The following is a 17,491-nucleotide window of genomic DNA, read 5'->3' as shown; positions in this document are numbered from 1 at the left end:
TGCAGGTGCAGTTATCCATAAAAAAGCTTCAAAAGATGGTGAGTTAGTACAGTAGGTACATCCTCGTGGTGCAATTGGGCAGATAAACTGACAGGTTGTTAATTTTTCTTTCTTCATCAAAAGTGAACATGAGTTTTTCTATCAACCAATACTGAAAATAACCATTTCATGCCATTATTCATTATCCATTATCCTATATTGAGCCAATTTATTTGTGCATCCCTAGCTAATCAATTTCGTGGACAAAAGTGAGTTAACCAACACGTGGTGTTTTCATAAATCAGCTGCATTGTTCCCTCTGCCATGTAGTTCCTATGTAAAACAAATGGAGCAGCAGATTACTTGTGGAATATGTTGGTCAAAAGCTTCACCAGCGTCTAACCAGATCTGTTTATCAGAGTCCGTCCCTAATCAGGAGGCTGCAGCTTCTCTTTTGACCTGCAGATATTCTGCTCCTTGATGTGTGTGTTCACACAAAGTGTGAGATGAATGTCGTCCCCGCCAGGAGTGAGTGCGCATGTGTGTATGTGCTGGCAGAAATACGCGGGTGTGCTCGTCTTCCTTTCATCCCTCTCTTCCTTATCAGCTGAGCTCCTGCCGTCGTCGAAGAGCTCCAGTGTCAAGGAGACGACTGGAGCCTCTGCTGTGTGTGTGTGTGTGTGTGAGTCAGAGCATGCACGTGCGTGTGTGTGGTCCACACGCATACTGAATGTGCTGAAAGCCCTTTAGTCTTGAGTATGATGCAGAACAGCAATGCTTTTCCTCTCCCGTCTTGTCTTCCTCATTCTCTGTTTTTTCTCTCCTCTTTGGCTTTGTCTAAATTCCCACCCTAATCCGAAATTACTACAAAAACTATCTAGTGCAGGACTGTCTAGTGCCCAGGATTTTGAAAGCAATTCAGAGACCATGGTCACTATATTAATTTATTTATTTTTTTGGTAAACAGGAACTATGACATTATTGATTTTACAAAGCTAAAATCTAATCAATAAGAACGTTTTATGACGACTATTTATGAATCAACTGTTCTGATGATGAAAATGTTGATGGTTTATAAAAAATAAAAACACATTTAAACATTTTTCTTTCAAGAATTGTTTAGACGTGATGCATTTTGGTCTATATTCCCCAGTTTAGTGTGCATCGATGCACACTGGTTCATTACAGAGGCTTTTGGGAGATTGCTAGGGCACTCGATTTTGGAATTGTAGGCTGTGTCCGAATTCCCACCCAAATCTCTAACTACTAAAAAACGATATAGTGCAGGACTATGTAGTGCCCTGGATTTTAAAAGCAATTCGGACACCATGCTTACTACTTTTTTTTCTTTTCTTTTAAACTACGAACATGAAATAATGGATTTCAGGAACTTAAAATCGAATTGATATGAGCGTTTTGCAATGACCACTTATGAATCCACGAGTTCTAAAGATGAAAACGTAAATATTTTAATAAAAAATTTAAATACAATTTTTTGGCAAAAAATGTTCAAACACAATGGATTGTGGTCTATATTCGCCAATCTAATGAGCATATATGCACATTGGTTTTTCGCAGAGACTTCAAGGAAATATCTATGCACTTGATTTTGGAGTTGTAAATTTAGACAGCACTACACAATGGCGAACGCACTATATAGTGCACTGTGTAGTGAGTAAAAGTTATAAAATTGATGTTATGTGTTTTCCGAATGCTGGCAGCTCCACGCTAACATAGCTGACCCATGACTATTGAGGATGTCATTGAGTGGAAGTAACGTTTGAGTTAGAAGACACTATTTTTCCATAACTCTTTGTTATGGGAGTAAATTGTAGGGCTAGAGAGAAGCCTAGGAGAAGTATTCGGATTCTGCCTTTGTCTCCTTCCTTCTTGATGGAGAAATAAGCGTTATCGTCAACCCACAACCGACAGAATAAAAACACTCAGCACTTAACCCTTTAACACCCGAGATGTCATCTGTCACATCTAAATAACACACACTCTTTGACACACCGTAACTCCTCGATCATTAATGTGATCTCTGTGAATCCGCTGATTTTGACGAAAAGAAAAGTGGCTTTTCATATCAACTTTGCATTGTATGTAACTCATTATTTATCTGCTGCATAATGGCACAAAGCTGCTTTCCTCCATGACAGAATTCGCTGATTTACCTTGATTGCGTAAATCCTTTGTTGCTGTAAAGTGTTTCATATCATCACACAACTGCTTTTCTGCATTTCAGAATCCACTGGAATCGCATTAATTGCATATTTCAAACTATTTCAAGTAATATGTAACTTTACTAAAATATTCATTTTTAACCAAATCAGTTCAGTTGAAGCTTTGATTTGTGCAGAAGTTCATTTATGCTGTTTTGCAGGTCATCAGCTCCTGTTTGTCTCTTTTCAATACTCTTTGTGGTCAAGGCTGTTGGTACCAAACCCTACTTTGTTTTTCTCTGCTAGTTAGCCTGTTTTAGAAAGCGTTAAAGTTGACCTAAAATACCAGAAATAAGGTTTTGTGTTCGCTAGCATGAAAACTCTGCTACAGCTCATCTCTGATGTGAATTCACGAGACTATCCAGCAGACTAAAGAGTGTTAACTCTACACAACCAGTCATATTTGATACAGGCATTTATGAGACCCCTAACTCTGCATGATCAAACTTTCCTTAAAATATCATTGTATATCACTTGCTCCTTGGTTTCTGCCCTGTAGTTCATCATCATTCCACTAGAGGCAGTAGAAAGGCCCTTTCAGGTCATTTCAAAATGGCTGCTTCCATGAAATTTGAAAGTTTCTAAACTTTATGGTGAGAATAAACTCATCTATTGTTCATTTTTTGAAGAGACTACTTGCTGGAGTAAGGTAGTTTGCCATCTCTCGGTGGGTGGAGTGTTCTTGCCCCAGGTGGAGGAGTTTAAATATCTTGGGGTCTTGTTCACGAGTGAGGGAAGATCGGAGCGTGAGATTGACAGGCGGATCGGAGCGGCGTCCGTAGTTATGCGGTCGCTCTATCGGTCCGTCGTGGTGAAGAGAGAGCTGAGCCGAAAAGCAAAGCTCTCAATTTACCGGTCGATCTTCGTTCCAATACTCACCTATGGTCATGAGCTCTGGGTCATGACCGAAAGAACGAGGTCCTGAATACAAGCGGCTGAAATGAGCTTCCTCTCTCTGTGCCTGGCTGGTGGGGTGGGCGGTCCCCTCTTCCCCCCCTCCCGGGCTGCCTGGGTCCGGATGCTGGGGGGGCTTCTGGCCTGGGGGGCTCTCCTCCCCTCTCCTGGTCTGGCTGGGTAGGATCTGGTTCCCCTTATGAACACACGGTTCACGTTGGCAGCATGCATGTATCTCCACCCCCACGTGCACACTGCCACACTGCTCCCTGTCTGCTTCATCCCTCCTCCTTAACGACAGTGTATTGATGGACAGATTTTTTTCGCTTATCTTAGTGTCAGATTTTCACCTTTGATGTAACATTCGTCTTTCCAGCAGATCTGGTATAATTGTTACAGCTTAAAATAATAACTTATTCAAATCTTTTCACCTTTCTTCCCTTTACTCTCTTCCACCCTCCCCTCACATTCTTCCCCTCTCCCTCCCCACACACACTGAATGTAACAAATAAATAAAAAAAATTATAAGACAAAAAGGGGTTCATACAAATCTACACTGTAGTTTCTCGAAGCTATATAACCTCTTTTTGTGATAGTAAAACCTGTCCAACACAAAAAGCCTTCAGCTCTAATCTGTTTGCTCAGCTGTTGGACAGAAAAAGTTTAAAAAAAAAAAAAAATTAAATGAGCTTCCTCCGTAGGGTGGCTGGGCGCTCCCTTAGAGATAGGGTGAGAAGCTCGGTCACCCGCGGGGAGCTCGGAGTAGAACCGCTTCTCCTCCACATCGAAAGGAGCCAGTTGAGGTGGCTCGGGCATCTAGTCCGGATGCCCCCGGGACGCCTCCCTGTAGAGGTGTTCCGGACATGTCCCACTGGGCGGAGGCCCCGGGGAAGACCCAGGACACACTGGAGAGACTACGTCTCTCGGCTGGCCTGGGAACGCCTTGGGGTCCCCCCAGAGGAGCTGGAGGAAGTGGCTGGGGTGAGGGAAGTCTGGGCATCTCTGCTCAGTCTGCTGCCCCCGCGACCCGGTCCCGGATAAGCGGAGGAAGATGGATGGATGGATGGACTACTTGCTGTATTGGAAGAATACAAAGTTTTTTTCATAATTAATTCTATATAATAGAGTTACGCCATATTAAAAATGTAAGGCTAAATTAAGATGTTTTTTCGCTGAACACTCATGTCGATATTTTGGCTTTTTAAACTTACAATGTTAAAAGCATCATAACTGATTCTAAATCTCTTAAAAAAAGGTTATTGCCAATTGTTTTTTTGTGGATCTCATCAAAGAGTTTCAAAAACATTTTTATTGCAAAGAATGGAATTTTCTGTCACCTCATCGATATAGTGGGCTTTACAGGGTCAATGATGTAGGCAATGTTTCAACTTATATTGAGTTGAAACCGTTGGTAAATATGACGAGGTTTAGGCACCTATCAATTTATAAAAAAAACACACAAGTAGCAAGATTTCCTTTTAAAGTTTTATTTGTTTTTGGTCTGAACTTGTGTCAGAAATCCCTCCTTCCTCTGTAAGTCAAACAACTGTAGAAACGACATGACATATCCTACAAGTTCGGTCAGCTCTCAATGGTGCAATATGAAATATATCAAGCTAAATCAAGCAATGAAAGTCTTCTGTATTTCTTCTCCAATAGAACAAAGCTGCCAGATTTCCCTAATGTAAAAATGACTTTTAAGCTGTAGATGTTTGCACATAAAGAGTATAATATTAGTTAATATTTGCAATTGTTTCAGGAACTGGAGCTTTACCTCACAACTTGATCTTAATGGGTTGGTGCTAGGGGACATCTGGCATTTACCTTTTTTTAAGTTGGCATCTTCTTTAAACCTCCTGCAAGAAATTAGGGGTTTTGCCAAGACTAATTTTCTTTGATTGTTTAAGTGAAGGTAATGCGGGGAATAATTTCTGACAAAGGGAATGTGGGATATGTTACATATTTCGATCAAATATGTTCTGGAAGCAATTTCTTTCCTGCTAAGACATTTTGAAAAGATGGTAATGACAAAATGGCAGCAGTATTCTTTTGGGGGGAAAAAAAGGAACACTTTTAAAAATGAAAGTCCAAAAATCTCCATGTAAGGTGGACAGAAATGCATCCAGGCAAGCCATAATACCGTAGTGGGCTCTCCCTTTTAATGCAATTACGTGTAACCATTTTACTCAGTCGGATCAGAGTTGTAAGGCTAAGCTTTGTCCCCTGTCTCTCTCTTCCTATTCACTGCCTGCAGACTCTAATTAAATTATAGCACTGACTGAAAGCTGACATCTCTCCCCAGCGCTCACGCAGATGGGAAGCTGAATCCTCTGAAAAGAATACATTGGCTGGACTGTCTATTTTCAGAAGTTCAGTGTAAAGACAATCTGATTAATTCAGGGTTGTGGTAGGAGTCTAGAGGTGAGGTTTGTTGTGTTTACTGTGTTAAACTCTTGGTGTGTCAGACCACCTACATGTTCTCGCCAGAAAACGTTTTCAGCAGGATTCTGAGGACACATTTTCAAAAAGTTTCCACAAGAAACCGTTGCTGTTCTTGGCCTTCCATCTAAATTTAGTAATACCTCCTTTGTTTTGTTGAAACTGAGATTGTAAGGATATTAATCATAGAATTACCATTTTGCATCACAAATCTCCGAAAATCCTTTCTCGTGTAAATTCCTGTTTCGGACTAAAAATCCCTTTTGGAAACAATCAGGCTCTCGAGCACCTCACCATGCAACAAAATTCAGTTCTATTACTCTCACATTAAAAGCTATTAACTCTGTTAACTTTGGTTGTCTTTGTTTAATCCATCTGCTTCACAACGGTTGACGTCCGTGCAGGTGTTTCAAACCAGCAGTGTAGATAATGTAAGAGGATTTTAAACATGGTTTGAAAACTATGAAACTAAATTGGGAAGGATTTCAGATAAAAATGTATTTAAGATTTTGTTGCAAAAGTAGGATACATGGGAACGTTTTCACGCTTTTTTCTACATTCAAAACCTTGCATTACCTTTAATTGAATACAAGTTAAACAATTGAAATGAATATGCTAATATAGGTTTGAAATTCTTACAGCCACCACATATCTGGCTTGCAACTGTTAAAAGGCTGGTACGCTGTTGTACAGTGCTCTTACGTCACTGTAATTAAAGCATTAGACAGAACTGCCTTTACGGCTAGGTACAGGCTGCCTAAGATCGAAAACTGTGAAGAACTGTATTACATAAACGGCACTCACAAGCCCCTATGGCAGCCTGGAGGATTTTGGGGGAAATGTAAAATATGACAAATCTGTACCACATACAGTCAGGACCATAAATCTTTGGACAGAGACACATTCTTTCTAGGTTACTGACTGACTTGGCCATTCAAGAATATTCCACTTCTTTGCTTTAATAAATTCCTGAGTTGCTTTGGCTGTATCTTTTGGGTCGTTGTCCATCTGTATAATGAAACGCTGCCCAATCAGTTAGGCTGCATTCACCTGGATATGCGCAGACAGTGTGTGTCTGAGCACCTCAGAATTCATTGGGCTGCTTCTGTCCTGTGTCACGCCATCAATAAACACTAGTATCTAGGTGCCACTAGCAGCCATCCACTGTAGCAATTTCTCGCATGGTTTTTTTTCTGTTTTCTCAGCTTAATGGTGACTCCTTTCTTTTTTTTTTTTTTTTTTAACTTGTCCTGTCCAACAGCTGGGCAGACAGATGAGAGCTGAGGGCCTCTTGTGTTGGACATATTTTACTTTAACAAGAGGGGTTATTAATCTTCAGACAAACCAAAGGTATGTCTGAATAAACCCCTTTTGTAATTGAGGCCAAACTTTATTAATTTCAATCATGTCTGAAAATCTTTGGTGTTGGACCGGACGGAAAAGGAAAGAAGGGAAGAAGAGAGAGGGACGTTAGAGAGAGGGGGGGTAGGGGGTGATAATAGGAGGGGAAGGGGGATAAGACCATGAAGCAGCATAAAGCAACAAGTTTACTGGTTGTTAATCATTATGGTAAGGTTCAAATGTAGAAAAAAAAAAAAAAAAAAAAAAAAAAAAAGGGGCGGAGCCTGTCCACACACACACACTCAAATGTTATAAACACACCTGCTAGCTGCAAAAATGTCCACCTGTCGACATGTACACAAAACAGGTAGTGTTCACACGCATACTTCTGCCTTAAAACCAACTAGTGTGAAATATTTCAGTCATTCAGTCATGCAAACTGTTAGTGCAAAGGTGAGTTAACACCAGTGCTCAGGTGAGTGTTTATGTTCTTCTAAAATGGATGGTGGAACGTGAAAAGAAGGAGGGAGAGTGCCCAGCCATCCCCACCCCAAGACCCCCACCGCAGCAGCAGCGGCAGCCGGAATACCCCCAACGCCACACGGGAACCGGCAGGGAACAACCGCCGCCCGGGCGACCAAGCCCGCCACCCAGGCCAGGGCCAGCAGGGCCGCCGCAAGGCCCCCAGAGCCAGAGGCCAGGGAGGCACGGAGGGAAAGAGAGCGCCGCCCCAGCCCAACCAGGAGAGCAGCCCCCCCGCCGCGCCGGGAGAACCCAACGCAGGGCCCCACCGGAGAAGGACGCCCACAGCCCCAAACGAGCACCCCACCACCACCCAGGAGTTCCGGGCATCCCCCCGCCCCAACCCCAGGTACGAGCCAGGACCCCCCAAGGGAGACCCGCTCCGCACTCCAGGCAGCCACCCGCCCGGCCCACGGTTGGTCCAGGGAGGAGCGAGGCAGGGGCCCGCCACCCCCGCCCAGGAGGGGGGAACCCCGGGGCAAAAAGAGGGCCCACAAGGGGTGTTGTAAATATGGCCCGACCAGGCTCGGCCACAGTTGGAAATTTGGCGGGGCCCAGCACTCAGGAGCAAGGACCAGAACCCACCCCCCAGGGACCAGACACCCCCGGCTCAGATGTAATGTGAACCCCCCCACCGCGCGGAGAGAGCACCGCCGGGCCCAGGAAGCCGGCACCCCGGGGACACGGCCGCCGCCGCAAAGGGGCCCGTACCCCCCACCAGGGAAGAGGCAGGGGACAGACGGACCCAGGTCCCACCTTCCTTGCAAAATGTGTGTGCGTGTATGTGTGTTTGAAAGGGTGTGTGTGTGCATGTGTGTGTGTTTATGTTGGGATGTATATATTGAGGGGGGAGGGGTGTGTGTACTAAGGGGGGTGCGGTTAAAATTGGCGGGTAGGGCACTAAGGGGACATCTCCTGATTACTCACAGTGACGTCCCCTCACCCTCCCCACCAAGGGGCCCTAAATGTCTAAGGTGCGGTTAAAATTGGCGGGTAGGGTGCTAATGGTGACTCCTTTCACCTGCATGGAGAGCTCCTTTGACCGCATGTTGTCTGTTCACAGCAAAATCTTCAAAATGCAAGCACAAGTCCTCTAATCAACTACAGGCCTTTTATCTGCTCAGGAGCAGGAGCGCTTCGTGCCCCTGACGTCCAGACCCTGCGCGATTTGGGCACGGCTGCAGGTGGACGGAGCGAACCGTGTCTCTGAGCAGAGCAGCTGGACTCATAGTTTTGTGTTTGAGGGGAGGGGCGGATGCTTTGTCACGTGTGGCAGACTAAGGACTGCGATCTGTCCCGCAGCTCTATGTGAACGAGCAGCCGAATTCAGGAGAACCATGTCTCCCGTCTCCGAGCAGAGCTTGGGCCTCCAGCTCACACCGTGGCTTTAAGTCGGTGTGTGAGCTTTTCAAAGCAGAAATGTCGCTCAGTCCTTGGAAAGCATTCACACAATCACGTGGATTTGTGTTTCCAGTCGTATCCCGACAAAATAAAGGCTGATGTTATTCTCACATATTTACGTGCAGCCAAGATGCCGATTGAGGCATTTCCCGCATGGATTTTATGTTCATCAAAGCCTAAATGTTGTTAGCGCATGTTAGCCTTCTCCTAACCCTTCGTCTGGCTTTGTTCTGCTGCTAGGGAAAGCACTGACCACACAGATTAAAAATAAAATGATGTGCGAACAAGCGCTTCATAATAACTATAACATTAACAAAAGCACGTTTAGAAGTTCATCTCTTATATTACAGAGCTGCTACATATATGTATGTGACAGCTCGGCTTGTTTACAGCGGGACTTGTTTCCTCTTCCGGTATTTTAAACAGAACTGCATGTGCAAATGATTTATTCCGACCAAAAGTGCTGCGTATTTAAACGTTTGTTGTAATCGGAAAAAGTTTTTCTGGGCCCATGTACACTGTTGAATTTTAATCCGACCATTGATCCGATCAAGTTATTTTGCACATGAAACCGCGGCTATTGATTCTCAGTCGAGTTTTCCCACCTAGAATTTTATGTTATTTAAAATCCAATAAAAGTACAAGTATGATAGCGGAGAGAATTGGTTTTATACTACGTTATAAGGCATTTGTATTCCTTTTAAAGTCTGTTATCTACTAGAAAAAAGCTGCAATGGTGACAGGACGATAAGGGTGCTCTGTATTCTTCACATGTGCTTAGCTAACAACACAGTGATTCTTTAGAAGGGAGTGACTCTATTATCCTTCCACTTTCTTCACCTCCATTCATCCCCATTTCTCTTTCATTTGTAACCTCTTTTGTCTTTGTGTCTTGTCTACTCTCAGATTCTCCTTGTTTAAAACTATCTGCAAACACTGGATCGCTGTTGTTTTTCCGCCAGGCCCCTGTTGTGTTATTTTTTTTGTCAGCTCATTAATAAATTAGATTTAGAACAAGAGGCAAATTACTCTCTGGAAAAACACAAATGCTTGCTGTTGTTTGCGATTAGGGACAATGTGTTCAATCTTGTTGACTTTTTTGAATATATTTAGGGTCTTGGGGTTTGTGTTATCTCTGGGTGCTCTGCATGCTTAGATACTTAATTCTATCACAGCTTTGTGAGATTGAATGCAACCCAAAAATATGCAAACACACTGAACAGCTGTTGCAGGTAAAGCGTATCTGTGGTCAATTGGAGTTAGTTGGAGCGTACAATGTGAGGGGCGTTGTGAGGAGCACCGCTCTGTGACTAACATAGTGACAGTCCCATCCCCTCACACACCCAACAACCCAACAGCAGTGAAACTGTGCTTTCTGGGATCCAGCAGGGAAAGCATCAATACTGCATTCACTAGGAAGACTGATCAATAGGCTTGATTTTCACAGGCAAGGAAATGAGGGTGAGGGCTGCTTCCGAGAAAAGACGCACGCATAAGAGACAAAAATATATCTACCTTACCCTGGATGACACATGCAAAAAAACTCTCATTCCTCCCTACTGCTGCCATACACTGCACAATTTTCCTGCTCTGATGCACCTTGGCCTATTTAAAACTCCATTCCAGTTATATTCCTGCTCCCTCCACACATCCAAGACAGCTGACATAGATGACATTTGCAGGCTTCAGGGTTAATAAAATATGTATACTATACAGCACCAGGCATAGAAAACGACACATTGAAATGCATGTTCGAGAAGATATGTCAACATCTGTTGCCTATATTTAAATGTAGGAAGTCAAAAAAGGTTTATTTGCATGTCAAATGTAATTACATCTACATCTACATATATATATATATATATATATAGCGCAGTGCTAGGAACAGCTAAGATACTGCGCAGGACCCTCAAGCTCCCAGGCCTCTGGTAGAGGACCCGAGCTTGGAGGAGAAACCACCCGCAGAGGGTGAGAGGGGCGTATATATACGCACAAGAACCTCACCCTAATTTCTGAAAGTCTAACTAATAATTGGTGTTATTAAGTTCAAAATAAATATACATTTTGGATGCAGGGACCTGGTGGCTTGTAAATAATTAGGAAATGTAATGCTCTCTTCCTTTTCTACTGCTTATCCTCTAGATTTGATGTGACTCTCAATTTTTGAAATGCTTTTGTTCATTTGCTTTATTTTATTTCTTTTTAAATAAAGACTTTGTATTGATTTATTTTATTCATTTTTTTTTGTCATGCAAAAGTTTTTAAGATTAGGTTTTCCCTAACAAGCGTAATCAATCACTGACTGTAAATAATTACACACCTAAACATACAAAGAAGTTTATTTGGCTAAAAACGTTCACAGAGTATTTTCAAATACTTTTTTTTAATACTTTTCCATCTAGAGTTTTATCTTAGATTTCTGATTAGTAATGAACAGTTCAAATTTTATTTTCCTTTTATTACAATGATCTTACCTTGAGTGTTATATAGCCCCATAAGTTAGGTATACGGAGCTTTCACATGAAATGGGAAGTTGCAATGCAGCTCTAAAAGCTGTTCATTTTAATGGCCTCTGGATTATAATAATTTCATCAATACTCCAATCAAAGCACAGTGAAGTCACAGCAAGCAGCTCAGAGAGGCAGCAGGTCAGTTTAGTTTGTTTGAAAGAAGTAGAAATGAGGCATTTATGCAAGCATAGAAAGTTAGAGAAAAAAGCGTTATCATTAAAATGCTAAATGGCCCTTAACTGCACTAAGACAGGGTTAAAAAACTGAAGATACGTCTTTAAAAATCTTTTTTTTCAATCACTTAGTGGGCTTTGCTAGCTTCCTTGTCATTAGCTTTTTTTTAAAAGCAGAGGGTTTGATAACTTGTCAATGAAAATGAAACAGGCTCATTTCCAATAAACACTTTTGCCAAATATACAATAAAATTGTGGCTTTTTAAAATCAACCTTGAGGACATTTTTTTGGAGAAGTACATCTAAGCACAGAAAACTGAAGCACCAATCGAGAATCGGGTTAGTCGTTTGGGTGGAGGTCTGTCTGTGTAACCCTTGTGCTATCTCAGATGACCCCACCCTTGCATTGACATGTTCTCCCTACCATGACAAAGGTGGATAAAGGTGAAAAGATTTCGTGTAATCCATGGACACCAGTGAAGATCACAAATCATTGAAGAAAAAAGGTTCAGCGCACTGTCTAGTGGGTCTAGATGACCCAACTCCCAATGTTAAAGTGCCTAGGATAGCACAAGGGTTAAAGGTTTAGAAGTAACAGTAGCTGCAGTAACCTGTGTGTTTCTCTGGGCAGCAAAGTACTGCCTCAGACTATATTGTGACATCCCTCAAAGCCCCAAGAATTTGTGTTTCAACATTAATCTCTTTCCAATTTGTGTTTTTGCGTTTGCACACTTGATCGCCAGTCTGTCCAAACTTGTTTGTTCTTGTGTGTATTCATGCTCCCTTGCATGCATTATTTCAGTGTGTGTTTGTGTGCTGTTTCCTTGGCTGTCTTGGTTTTTCATGAGTGTGTTAGTGTGTGCAGTTTGTCTCCTTAGCTGTCAGAAAAATGCGTGGTGTTAGCAGAGATGCTCGCATGTGGCAGCTTTAGATAGCTCTGTGTGAGCGGGAGTGTGCCTTCGCGTCACCAGTTGAGCGACGGCTCGCTCTGAACGGCTTAAACTGCAGCAGAGTTTATAGCCGCGGCTTGCAAACTCTGTACCATGCACTGATGCGTGCACAGTGCTGCGTGTTTGTAGGCAGAGAAAGAGAACTGCATCAGACCGTCTTCCATTCCTTCAGTCATTTATTTTTCATCATCCTTTCCTCTCAATGTCCTCAGCCTTTCTGTTAACTTTTTCTGTCCTGGTTCCTCTCAGCGCTCCCTGCCCCTGCATGCTAAAATCATCGAACTGCCTCTTGTGACTCCTTATCCTTCTTCTGCCTCTCCTTCCCTGTTGATTGACCTCCTTCTCCTCCCGTCTTCTCCGCAGAGATCTCTGACTCTTTGTTTCACCACACTCTTCTGCAGCTGTCTATCTTTGGCATCACTTGTGCATCCAGCCTGAGGCAGTTTTATTGTGTTAATAAGGCATCTGTCAGCCATATGAAGAAATCTGCTCTGTAACAAAGAGCTTCTCACAGTTTATTTTGCTGAAACTCTTTGCAACGTTTCAGTAATGAATTATTTTTCAAATTCTACCAAGAAGATTAAAAAAAGGGGATTTGTATAATTTTTACCAAGCCAAGCTATTTTAGCTATTTTAAATCATAAAAAGCAAAAGGAAAAAAAAAAAAAAAAAACTAACAGGTGGATCTAACAGTACAATTTAGAAGTCTGTATAATGTATTTCTTGCTCTATGTATCATCTGTTTGTTTTTTTGTGTGCGTGTGCTATAGTTCTGTCTATCTCTGTATTGCTATTTATTTTTGTTTCTTCCACGTCAGAATTCTGTGGAAAAACTGTAGATGATGAACAAGGTGCCTCCACTCTGGTGGAGGCTAATGACTGCGTGAGAGTCAGAGTATTGATATAATGTAACAACCATAGTCTTTGTTTAAGCAGTCTACAGTTGTTGTGTGGTTGCTGTCGTGATGACCTTCTGTCTGGTCTTGTTTCAGTCAACTTGAATAAACTGTCTGTGGCTACAGAAAACATGATTGAATCAAACTATTATAGTCTGACTTGTTTATGGAAGTGCCAAAACTTCAATAGGTGGAATGAGACCAAAAAGATGAGATTTGTGAATCAGCTTTACAATTTACTTGTAAGAAATGCTCACGTCAAAGAATTGAGTTGTTTAATATCAGTGATTGATGACTTCTCTGCTTTCTGATAGATATACTGTTACATTTAGAAGAACATAAGCAGATCACTTCAATACTGTTATTTTTTTACAATGAAAAACCATTTAAAACTCCAAAGAGTGTCTGCTCAGACAGTTTTCTCTTGGGACATGTCATGCTGTTAGAAACATTAGCTTTTAGCACAGCAGAGGGAAATGTACGCCAGAATTATTGATGTTTGGTTATGCTAAAGTGCATTAGCTACCTGTAGGCTCAGGGGGAACTCCTGGCCCTGGTGCTTTTAAAACAAAGGTAACTGGAGCCAAATGAATTTACTAAACAACTGCTAGCTTTCACAAGCACATCACTCCACATTCAGTGCAATGTAACAGCCTGATTAAAGAATAAGATTGAAATATTAGGGGTGTAACGATTAATCGATGCATCAGTGGCTATTTCTGCGAATCAACCAGATTGATCTGTCTGAGGCAGAATTGAATCAAATCAATTTTGATTAAATTTGCTGCTGGACACTGTCTTAAACGGGTGTGGGAGGAGCTACCGCCTAAAGTTTTTAGCCTCATCATATGGAAGTATTGACTGTATACAATGCACGGAAGACGTGGATGATGTCGACAGATTAGGTTTATTTAGTTTGAATAGCTCTACAAAAGCATCGATAATCACATCCCCGTGTCTGGGTTCATGAGACTCTCTCAGTACGGTGAGATTCACCTTCTACTGCAGGAGCTGCATCTCAATGATGGCTGCTTTCAGTGGTACTTCTTTCTCTCTCTGACCCAGTTTGAAGACTTGCTGACCTGCATTAGACCAAGGAGGGAAAAAGATAAGAACAAAATGATTGTTGGTTTTTGGACTTCACCCACTGATCATCAACACATCACGTGCCCAAATCTTTTTTGCCAAAGTTCCAATTTTTTAACTCTGGACGTGTGGCCACACCCAAATTGTACTGCGACACCCAAAAACCGTTTCTCACAGGCCAACACACCTCACTCAAATCACGTCTCAGGACCTCTGATCACGTGTGTTCATTGACTTAACACTGAACCTGGACACTCTTGACGCGCTAATCATGTTCGTTGTAAATGCAGCTTGACCCTCTCAATGTTTATTTTTATAAATGATATTTAAATTACCGTAGTTTATAGCTCTTCTGCATTTTTTGAAATGCAGTTTTTATTGCTACTTTTTATTACTTATATGTAACTTTACTATTTGTTTTGTTTTGTTGCTTTCTGTCTTATTCCTCTCTGCCACCAACATGTTTATTATGTTTCGTTCTCCTGTCTGTCCTTTATTCTGATCCTTCTAGCTCTGCAGTTTGCTGCTGTTTCTTCTTTCTCACCCAATCTCTTTTTCCGCTAACCAATTTTCACCCTTCATCCCACATTTGTGCCTTTCCACACTATTTGCTCTCTTCCCCTCTTTTAGGGCTGCTTGATTCTGTTTTTTTGCATCTTCTTGCTCTGCCACTACTCTAAGGATTTGTTGTTTCATCTGCGTTGCATGTTAAAAGGAAGAGTGGAGAGCTAAGCTGGTCTCAGTCATTGAACCGGCCTTCTAGTAAAAGATTGAAAACAACATTTTTCTTTTAGCTGTTGGACTCTGAATGTTGGTTGCATAAACCCTGATTGTTTCCTAAATACATGGTAATTAAAAAATATTCACACTGAACTGAAGCTGGGTCATACAACATCCAGAATTTGGAACAAGAAAGAAGTCATTTCTTTTTGTTTATACAGGAAAGTTGTAATTAAAAGCCAGGTGCTGCTAATTACTGTAGCATTTCCTTAATTATCATTATCCTACAGAGCCCTATAAACATGTTGTCTGTCTGCTCTAGAAGATTTAAAAAAAAAAAACGCCAGGAGAACCCATCAGCAATCATTTTAAAAAAAGGATTATTGCTGTCTACCAATCCGAATTAAGAAAGAAAAGACCTTTCTAAAAAATCACAAGTTTTCCAAAATAAAAGTAAAAAGCTGCCATCTGACCCACAAGCAGATTCAGAGTAACGCCATCCAACAGCTGCCTGAGGAAGCAGAATGAAATAAAATCTCATCCAGCATGTTGGATGTTAACTATAATGGAAAACCCTCTTGAAAAGATGACACACTTCTTTGCAAAAAATGTTTCTAGAGGGAGTCGACATCCTCCTTCTATTAAAAAAACCATCCTGGTTATTTTGTAAAGATGGGTATGCAAGGTCCTTAGATTTATTTTGATGATAACCCTATTTTTTTAGTTGCGTTGACTCCCAGATCATCTTTGGTATGTCACAATTCTACTTTAGTGTTAAGCTTTTTTGACTGAAGCTGCGGCACAAACCAAATATCTTCTGTAGAACAAGCTGTCCTCCCTGAAGCTGTTCACTTCGCCTTCAATTAAGCTTTGCTGCATCGGCGGCATTCATCACTTCTCTGCCAGAGCGTTCTTGATTAGGTTGGAACACGGTAATTGTTTTCATTGCCTTGAATTGAAACAACATTGAAAGTAATGTGGTCCATTAAACTTCTGTTGGGTGGGAAATTGGGTTTACCGCCAACTGTGCAGATCTCACATGTTCGCCCTTTTTTTTACCCACCCACTCACAAGCACTGCCTCATCTTTCTTCCAGACTCACAGACTCTTTTGCTGACCTCAAACCCATCTACTCTGAAAACCCTTTACCTTTATTGCTGTCCCCCCCCCCCCCCAATAAACAACCCATTTATATTCTGGTGACATTTTCATTGTTTCCCCAGAAAACCTTCTTGTCACCCAATTTCAAGCAGTAAACGGCTGACAGACATCAAGTAGCAACACAAAGCCAAATCAGATGTTTTGAATCCTTTATTTAAGCAATCAAACCAATTTAAATAAACAAGCTTTCATTTTCACTCTTTTACTGATGCAAAACCCTTATTGAAAATGAGCAGTCGGATAAGAACAAACAGATGCATTTTTTCCCATTTCATTAAAAAGTTCACTCCAATCTTCTTTTGATCTATTGTAAAATCATTTGTAAGGATGTTTTAATTATGATGCCATTTTAAGCCATAATTTAAAAAACAAAAAACAAAAACGTGTCATCTTTTTGGACATAGTTTCTGCAGAGCGGCAGTCTTATTCTTCTTTAGCAGTCCATCAATGTTGACGATGACGCAGGGAGGAGCTTGTGCCTATGGCGTATGTGGGAGGACATCCCAATTGCTGTATTGAATGTCCTGTCTCAGGTGTCACACCTGTATGTTGCTTCAGCGGGTGGAGGTGCTGGTTCTAGTCTACGCTGCCTTCTTTTTGACGAGAGCTGAACATTTCGTTCCCTGATAGCAGCAGCAGCGCCGGTCACCACCTTCCTCCATGTCACACAGTCTTCAGCTTTTCCCTTCCAGTTGTCAATTGATTTATGTTCTTCAGTTGTCTCTTGAATACGTCTTTAAAGCGTAGTTGCGGTGCTCCAACTTTCCTTGATCCTTCTTTCAATTCTCCAAAGAAAACAGCTTTTGGTAGTCTGGTGTCTTCCATGCGTGTAACATGCCATGCCCACCTTAGTTGACATGTGGTGAGCATTTCTTCAACACTCAGCATTTCTGCCCTATTCAGTACCTCGAGGTTTGATACATTATCTTTCCATGAGATGTTCATTAGTTGTCGGAGATGTCAGAGCGGCAGTAGTTCATTCAAAATTTACCCCTGAGTTGTGGACGGCACTGTTTGTGTGGACTAAGACCGTCCCTGATTCCCAACATTCTTCTTACTTCACATGCTCTTCAGTAGCTTACAGGCCCTCACAACCTTAACTTCACATTACCGGTGCAATAAAAATGGTAAGGAACATTAGAGCTATCCAGCCGTACAGTTTCCAGCCAGATGCCAGCTCAGACGAGAGAATGAAGA

At 41.9% G+C, this 17,491-nt stretch overlaps 1 protein-coding gene across 3 annotated transcripts in view; it reads left to right on the top strand.

Moving 5' to 3' along the window:
• The window catches only part of LOC101169097 (stromal membrane-associated protein 1), a 104,027-nt gene that overhangs the window by 59,142 nt on the left and 27,394 nt on the right, over nucleotides 1-17,491 (top strand). The window lies entirely within an intron of this gene.

Source organism: Oryzias latipes, chromosome 15 (genome assembly GCF_002234675.1).
Source record: "Oryzias latipes chromosome 15, ASM223467v1".
NCBI lineage: Eukaryota > Metazoa > Chordata > Actinopteri > Beloniformes > Adrianichthyidae > Oryzias > Oryzias latipes.
The sequence above is the reverse complement of the archived record's forward strand: the minus strand, read 5'-3'. Positions and strand labels throughout refer to the sequence as shown.